The sequence below is a fragment of the Mesocricetus auratus genome, unplaced genomic scaffold (genome assembly GCF_017639785.1).
Source record: "Mesocricetus auratus isolate SY011 unplaced genomic scaffold, BCM_Maur_2.0 Super-Scaffold_100008, whole genome shotgun sequence".
NCBI classification, from domain to species: domain Eukaryota; kingdom Metazoa; phylum Chordata; class Mammalia; order Rodentia; family Cricetidae; genus Mesocricetus; species Mesocricetus auratus.
The window spans coordinates 7,217,662-7,226,842 of NW_024429192.1; the positions used below are offsets into that span (position 1 = coordinate 7,217,662).

Genomic DNA, 9,181 nt, shown 5'->3' on the forward strand with positions numbered 1-9,181 from the left:
TTTTGTAGGATCCACGCTGCTATGCCATGCCTGACGATATTCCACGATCTATAATAGATAGCACACAGCCAGCCTTTTCTGGGTGATAAGCAAGCCCCTGGGCCCCCCCCCACCATCAAGACTTTCCTTCTCATTTTGTTGGAGGAAGGGTACAACATTGCTGTGACTTTGTCCAGTGGGGTGGAATGTCCTCAAGTCTGTCTCATGTGTCCTCTTACTCTGAGGGTACCCAGGCTGGAGAAGCAGCCTATAGCACGAATAATGAAAACCCAGAGACAGATATGGGGGTTAAAGCTGAAAATCAGAGAAGCAAAGCAGCCAGCCACTAGAGACTTCTCACCTCCACCAATGCTCAGACCAAAGGGGCGATCCTGTCCTGGGACTGCATCTCCAGACTGCGCTGCCTCTCAGACTGCCTAGACTGCAATTTATTCCCGTCTCCTCCTGCCCTACGTTCCTCTCTCCACCCAGTCATGTTTCTCTTGTCTCCCTCCCTAGTGCTGAGATTAGAGGTGTGAGCTTTTTCTCTTTTAGACTGATTCGCCCTCATGTAGCCCTGGGTGGCCTTGAACTCACAGAGTCCATCTGCCTCTGTCTCCTGAGTGCTGGGATTAAAGGCGTGCGCCACCACTGCCTGACCTCTACAGCTGCGGCTCTTTGCACTCTGATCTTCAGGCACGCTTTATTAGATCATAGACAAAATATCACCACCGCAGCCTCTGTGCGCCATGCTGCTCCTTCACAGCCAACAGGGACACAAATGACCAAGTCACTCTCCACAACTGGGTTTAAAATTTCTGTTCCAAGGGGCCTTTGAGAGATGCACTCTGCCCACATCCACGTGGCAACATCACAGCAAAAGGAAAACGAAGTCCCCTATCCAGAGTCTGGGGCCACTTAGGACACACCCTAATCTGAATGGCACAATTACATTCTGGAGGACAATTAAACATGGGATTCTGTTCAAGTGTGTGTGTGTATGTGTATGTGCACGTGTGTGTGTGTGTGTGTGTGTGTGTGTGTGTGTGTGCTTGTACATGTGAATGCCAGGAGTCAACCTGAGCTGTAGTATCTCAGGAACCACCCACCTTTTGTCCTAAGACAGAATTTCTTTCTGGGGCCCAAGGCTTATTGTTTATGCTAGGCTGGCTGGCCAGCGAGCGTCAGAGATCCACCCATCTCAGCCTCCCCAGTGCAGGGATTACATGTATGTGCTAGAACACATGGCTTCTGCTCATGGGCTCTATGGATCGAACTCAGGTTGTCATGTTTGTGCAGCCAACATTTTACCAACTGAGCCATCTCTTCTCTCTAGCCCTAGTTTTAGGGAAACTAACGGTGTCTGCTACTATTGTATGGAGAGTATCCTAATCACTTCTGAGAGTTGTCTTTGCTGAAGAAAAGGCTGCTGGGATTTGGCAAAGCAAGCATTTTGGCAGGAGAGTCACAAAAGCTCTACTAAGGATGGCCCCCATACCAAAACATCACCACAGGAAGCGCCCACTCTCCCTTCATCCTGTCTCCTACCCTCCCTTTGTCTCTACCATCTTATTGTCACAAGTATCTTCCTCCAACAAGTCTGTTATGGCATTTCCTGCTCTAGATCGCTTAGCTTCTCAATCACCACGCCCCTTCAGAGGCACTAAAGTGACTGTCATGGAGTTCAGATAGATGCCTGTCCTTGAGGGGTACTTCCGACACTGTGACAGAGCAATGAGAATCAGCAAGGAGGAAATTTCTTTTCTCACAAAAACCAGATGGTGCATGTGGGCCTCGTGTGGGTTCTAAGAAGGAGAGGTCAGGGGCAAATGGAAAAGAAGGAACGGAAACCTGGAGATTCGCAGCACAGGAAACAACTAGAAAACAAAGAAACGCACCTACCCATCCCCTGAATCCCAGCAGTCTCCCTTCCCATCACCTGCATCCCAGACTGGCATGGCTCTGGCCCCTCATAACTGGCTCATCAGAGTAGTCGGCCCATGATCAGCCAGAAGTCATGAAAGAATGTGAACTCCAGAAGGGAAGTTCCTGGCAGGGCATCCTTGCTGCCACTGGAGGCTCATTCATTCACTCAGACTCACCCCTTCCTTTCTTTCATCCTCCAACTCTTGACTTTTTATTGCTGTTTGTTGCTTTATGGTCAGAATACGGTTGCCATGGCTGTAGGCATCATGGCTGCATCCCTTATCTTTTCTGCCTTCTATCAGGAGGACCAAACATATTTTTCACAAACTTCAACATTGATCAAGACCTGGCCACACAGCCCACCATCATTCAAAAGGGGGCATCAACCTGAGGATCTGACAAACAGGACCAACTTACCTGTGAGTGGTTTAGAACCAATCACAGCTCACCTCTAAAAGCTGGACACATTGCCTGCCTGTCTCTGCATCCTTCCTTTCAAAAACTCAGTTCTTAGGGGAAGAAATGACAGGCACCAGTTCTCCCAAGCTGATCATGGCCGTGCCTAACCTTTTGGGAACTGATTTGACTCTCTGAGTGTGAGGAGTCTCATTACCTCATCTGCCTCATAAACGCGAACATCGTGACTGGTCCAAAGGCATCTGTCAGTTTTAAAGAAATGGCAGATGGAGCTGGAGAGATGCTTCAGTGGTCAAAAGCGCTGACCAGTCTTCCAGAGGACCTGCCTCCCATTCCCAGCACTCAGTGTGATGGCTCATGACCATCTGTAACTCCAATTCCAAGGGGTTCAATGTCTGTTTCTGGCCTCTGGAGATGCCAAGCATGTGGGTGATGCCCAGACACGCATGTAAGCAAAACGCTCGTACTCATAAAATAATTAAATAATGAAAAGATTAAAGAAATGATGGATGGATCAACGGAGAGCATACGTGCCAACTCAGAACCACTGAGGAGATTTGTAAGATAAGGCATCCACTGCCTGACTTACCGAGTGCTCATTAGACACAGGTCGAAACTGGTTGTATCACTGCCTACTTCGAAACCTTCCATAGCCACAGGGGACAAGATCAAGCCCAAACTGCCTAACCCGCTGGACTTCACACACTGCTTGGGTCTGTCTCTTGCTGTTCCGGACACGGTGTCTCCCATCTTGGCACCGAGACCCGTTCCTCCACCTAGAAAAGATGGCATCTACTCATTTCTCACAGCTTAGCCTGGGAGTCTCTTCCCTCGGGGTTTACGTCTGCTTTTCTCACAGGCTGAGCCAAGAAAGGTTCCCAGAGACCAAGACAGGGACAGGGACGGGGACGGGGACAGGGACAGGGACGGAGAGAGAAGTCCCGAGTGAAACACCTAAAAAGGCAAGTTACTTCCTCCTCTCGACTCTGGAGGGTTGCAGGAAGCAATACTGCAGATCCTCCCAGGATCCTGGGCTGCATGAGGCTGCCAAAGGGAAGCGGGGTCCTCAGCGAAGCACCCCAGCAGATTTGGAAAAGCCCCAAGTACCTGGGAACGTGCCTGTTTCCAAGAGTTACAGTTGCAAGCTCTTGAATTCCCTCACTTTGAAGGAAAGCATTTCCAACGCACCCATACACACACCCTGCGGCCCAAAGCCAAATGGCTTGTTATCTCCTAATCTCATCTCCCCTTCTGTCCCACATGCTCTACTCCCTTTCTGATGACTCTGAAGGCATGATGCGGCAAAATGGTCCTCACTCTTATTCCCCGGGTCCCATGCTGTACTCCTAGACCACACTGTTGATCTCTGGGGCTTCTGCCCCCCTGGGGCCTCTTCTTGCCCCCCTCCCGAAAAAAAACCCTACACGCAGAACCAGAGAGCCCTTTCAAACACGATGCTCTCCTCTGGCTGCCGCACAAAAAGGCTCTGGCTTGCTCTAGGCTGCCAGGTTCGTCAGGTGCAGGCGCCACCTAGAGCCCGGGCCTCGCCCTGCTCGTTATCATTCGCTCTTCACCTCTTCTACCGGTCCCTTCACTTGGTTTTACTTGTTTTAGTTAGTTATGGTTTTTTTTTAAATTTCTTGAGATGCTATCTTGATATGTAGGCCAGGCTGGTCTTGGAATTCATAGCCTTCTCCCGCCTTAGCCTTCTGAATGTTGGGGTTACCGGCGTGAGCTATATTTATTTTAAAGCCTGTCCTACATTCAGCAGTGTCCATAAGATCTGTGTAAACTGGGCTGGAGAGATGGTTCAGTGGTTAAGAGCACTTCCTACTCTTCCAAAGGTCCTGAGTTCAATTCCCAGCAACCACATGGTGGCTCAAAACCATCTGTAATGAGATCTGGTGCCCTCTTCTGACCTGCAGGGATACATGCAGGCAGAACACTGTATACATAATAAATAAATAAGTAGATAGATAGATAGATCTGTGTAAACTTTCCCAAAGAAAACCACCATTTAGCTAGAGCCGGCACACCCTGACATTTCTACACTCGTTCCCTTGAGGTCTCTGTGGGCTTCTCCCTGCTTCCTGTGTGACGCACTCCCCACAGTTGCTGGATTTTGAATTTTCTATAGCTTGGACCGCTCCGTATTTATTTTTCCTGTGGCTCATTTTCCTTTTCCGGAGGCTTATTTGAGTTGTAATTTACAGACTATACAGTTCTCCCACTTTAATTACACATGTAGACAGCCATATGTAAATTAAGGGAATTTGCTGGATGGGTCTTAGCAGTTTGTACTGCTACAACAGAATGCTGGGGTCTGAGCAGTTTGCAACAAACACAACTGCATTTAGTGTCGCTCTGGCGTCTGCAAGGTCCAAGATGGAAGGACTAATGTCCTCCATCATAACATAGCAGAGGGCGCCACAAAGAGGAAGGGAAAAGAAAAGGAAGGACTAAGACACAGAGAATAAGCAGGCACGCTACAGCCAGTGGTCTACTCACGAGGGCGGAGTCTTCCCTCCCAACACCGGTCACATCGGACCAGTTTCTGACACATCCTTTCAGGGAGATGCAGTCCAGGCATAGTGGGATCCAATTAGAAAAGCAATGCTGTTTCCCCTGAGACAGAGCCTGTTCTCGGAGCCTGTTCTTCCTTGCTGCAGGATGAAAATCCATCAAGTGCAGTAGATTCCCGTCCTCAGCATCCGGCACACCAGCCTCCACGTTCAAGTCCAAGCCCCTCTTTTGATCGGCCTAGGCCTCTTTGGGGTTGTCACATTCTACACAGGAGAGCATAGAGACGCATGCGGGAAGCTAATGAATGTAGTACAGTATGCATAGTGTCCTTCAGCTGTGGCTGCTGTCACAGCATATGAGAGCAGGTGGCTTAACAGAAATTCATTCTAGTCCTGCATGCTGCAACTCTGAGATTCAAAGGTGTGAGCTCCCCTAAGGTCAGGAGGGTGGGGCCCTCGTGGCGGGGCCCTCATGTTTTTATAAGAGGAAGGAGAGACCAGAGTCCTCTCTGTGGTGTGAGAGTGTGCTGAGAAGATGCCAGAAAGCCAGGAAAGAGCCCTTGGGAACCAAGTCAGCTGCTTCTTGACCTTCCTTCCAGCCTGAGAATTGTCCCTTACACAGTCTCTGCCTGACCAACTCTGAGACAGACCCTCCACCTTACTCCTGGGCCGCCACAGATCCTTCCCAACGCACAGCATCTCCCCTGCTGTCATCTCCAGGCACAGCCTCCTTGCGGGGCTCCCAGTCTGACTTTGAAGATTGTTCAGGATAATGAGTTTTTCTCTGCCCAGGAAACTCCTTGTCCCTATGCTGTCCCAGGGATGCTTCTGTACAAGCCACCTTTACCAGTCTCCTCCCTCACCCGCACGGCCAGCTTATCCCAGCCTAAAGAGATGCAGCCTCCACTGGGAGCCTGAGTGAAGTGTCCGCTGCCCTCCCCTGTGCAAACACAGAGCTTGCTCTTTGGATAATTTTCTGGCTGTAAAGTTATCATCGCCATGAGCTGTCTTCTAAAATGTTGATAATGCACTGTTTTCAGGTGTGCACGACCCCAGTGACTTATATTAGCTCAAACACATGCAGAAGGGAGTATGAGTGCCCGTGACACCCATCTCATCTTGGGATTTAACTGTTGCCCTCCTCTCCTCAGAATCCAGTAAACACATTGCACTAAATAAAGAGAGCGCACGGCCAAGAACTGGAATTTTCTCACCTGGATTCGCTGACATTTCCATAAGCTTTGCCCCGCCCACCCTCCCACTCGCCCTGGAGCCTGAGAGTGGCAGAAACTGGAGGGCTCTAGAGCTGAGCCCTTGTTTCCTCTGTGTCAAGGAGCCTGGGGACAGTGAAGGAGTGGGCCTGGGTGACCCAATGCAGACATTGCGACTAGGGACTGGAGGAGAAACCACGGACAGCACATACATGCTGTGTAACTGTCCTGCAGGCATACGCTACATGGGGCAGTTTAAAATTTAATTTGTAGCAGTCACCCCCATGGAGCCTAGGCTCTGCGTGCGAGTCAGACGTGCTCAGTGCCCACCCTGCCCTGTACTACTACTGGGCTTTCCTGTCAGAATGCCCAAGGAAGAGGTGGAGGCCTTTGCTTTTCAGGCGGAAATCGCCCAGCTCATGTCCTTAATCATCAGTACATCCTACTCAAACAAGGAAATTTTCCATCGAGAGATCAATTTTCCATTGATCTCCAACGCTGCTGATGCCTTGGGCAAGGTTCGTCACGAGAGCCTGACAGACCCTTCCAAGTGCAACAGTGGCAAAGAGCTGAAACTTGACATCACCCCCAACCCTCAGGAGTGCACGCTGACCTTGGCGGACACAGGCATCATGACCAGAGCTGATCTCATAAAAAGCTTGGGAACCATTGCTAAGTCTGACACAAAGGCTTTCATGGAGGCTCTCCGGGCTGGTGCAGACATCTCCATGATTCGGCAGCTTTGTGTTGGATTCTGCTCGGCCTGTCCTGTGGCAGAGAAAGTGGTTATGATCACAAAGCTGTATGCCTGGGAGTCACCCGCTGGTGGGTCCTTCACAGTTCGTGCGGACCAAGGTTAACCCATTGGCCGGGGTACCAAAGTCATCCTTCATCTCAAAGAAGACCTGACAGAGTACTCAGGGGAGAGGAGGGTCAAGGAAGGGGTGAAGAAACACAGTTCACAGGCTATCCCATCACCCTCTGTTTGGAGAAGGAACGAGAGGAGGAGGTCAGTGATGATGAGGCAGAGGAAGAGAAGGGTGAGAAAGAGGAGGAAGATGAGGATGGTGAGGAGAAGCCGAAGACTGAAGATGTGGGATCAGATGAGGAGGATGACAGTGGCAAAGATAAGAACAAGAAAATGAAGAAGATTAAGGAGAAACACGTTGACCAGGAAGAGTTGAATAAGACTGAGCCCATTTGGACCAGAAACCCTGATGACATCACTCAAGAGGAATAGGGTGAATTCTATAAGAGCCTCACCAATGACTGGGAGAACCACTTGGCAGTCAAGCACTCCTCTGTAGAAGGTCAGTTGGAATTCAGAGCATTTCTCTTCATTCCTCGGCAAGCTCCCTTTGACCTTTTTGAGAACAAGAAGAAGAAGAAGATCAAACTGTATGTCCTTCGTATGTTCATCATGGACAGCTGTGGGGAGCTGATACCTGAGTACTTCAACTTTATCCGTGGTGTGGATGATTCTGAGGACCTGCCCCGGAACATCTCCCGAGAAATGCCCCAGCAGAGCAAGATCCTGAAAGTCATCCCCAAAACCATTGTGAAGAAGTGCCTTGAGCTCTTCTCTGAGCTGGCTGAAGACAAAGAGAACTACAAGAGATTCTATGAGGCCTTCTCCAAGAACTTAAAGCTCGGAATCCATGAAGACTCCACTAACCATAGCGCCTCTCTGAGCTGCTGAGCTATCATACCTCTCAGTCTGGAGGTGAGATGACTTCCCTGTCAGAGTACGTGTCTCGCATGAAGGAGACACAGGGGTCCATCCGTTATATCACTGGTGAGACCAAAGAGCAGGGAGCCAACTCTGCCTTTGTGGAGCATGTGCGGAAGCAGGGCTTTGAAGTGATGTTCATGATTGAGTCTGTTGACGAGTACTGCATGCAGCAGCTCAAGGAGTTTGATGGAAAGAGCCTGGTCTCGGTGACTAAGGAAGGCTGGAGCCACCAGAAGATGAGGAAGAGAAGAAGAAGACGTGAGCAAGGCAAAATTTGGGAATCTGCAAGCTCACGAAGGAGATCTTGGATGAGAAGGTTGAGAAGGTGACAATCTCCAACAGGCTGTGTCTTCACCCTACTGCATTGTGACAGGAACCGATGGCTGGACAGCCAACATGGAGCGGATCATGAAGGCCCCAGGCACTCCGAGACAACTCTGCAATGGGCTCCGTGATGACCAAAAAGCACCCTGACCACCCCATCACGGAGACCCCGAGGCAGAAGACTGAGGCAGGTTATAATGGCAAAGCTGTCAAGGACCTGGTGGTGCTGCTGTTTGGGGCTTCTCTGCTCTCCTTTGGTTTCTCACTTGAGGATCCCCAAGCCCACTCCAACCGCATCCACCGCATGATCAAACTAGGCCTGGGTATTGATGAAGATAATGTTGCAGCAGAGGAGCCCGGTGCTGCTGTCCCTGATGAGGTTCCCCCACTCGAGGGTGATGAGGATGCCTCCCGCATGGAAGAAGTAGATTAGAGATCCCCTGGGAAGTCCATGTCCTCTGCAAGTTTCCTGTGCCTCTCCCCGCCACACACCAGAAGCCTTGGCTGGCCCCCGACCTGCCTGGCTCTCTGCTCATGCTAGAAGATCTCTTATCCTGTCCTTGTGCCTTAAGGCAGGAAAATCCCTTCCCACAGAATAGCAGGGTTGGGTATTGTGGGGGGTTTTTTGTTCGTTGTCTTATTTTGTTCTGAAATTAAAAGTATGCAGAAAATAAAGAAAATGCAGTTTCATACAAAAAAATCAATCTGTATAAAGCGTGAAATGTGACTTCTTGCTGACGCTAGTCGTATCTGAGGCACACAAGGCTGCCTGTGGCTTCCGTAGACAGCGGAAACAGACAACGATAGCATGATGGCAGAAAGTTCTACCAGAAAGGTCTTGTCCATAGTGTCGGTAATGATTATAAGGAATATGCCCTTCAATGAAAATGAAAAAAGGCCATAAAGAGCAGAGAAGAAAGCAAGAATAATCAGACGACTGTCGCACTAGAGAGGCCCCCTCCAACCAAGAGGACCCATCCCTCCTTTTTTAAATAATTTCTTTAGATATTCTTTGGGAATTTCACATCATGCACCCTAAATTCCACCTCACCTCCCATTCCCCTACATCC

At 49.8% G+C, this 9,181-nt stretch overlaps 1 pseudogene; it reads left to right on the forward strand.

Annotated features, from left to right (window-relative positions):
- Positions 1–6,177: 6,177 nt before the first annotated feature.
- Positions 6,178–8,567, forward strand: LOC101829707 (annotated as a pseudogene).
- Positions 8,568–9,181: the final 614 nt, after the last annotated feature.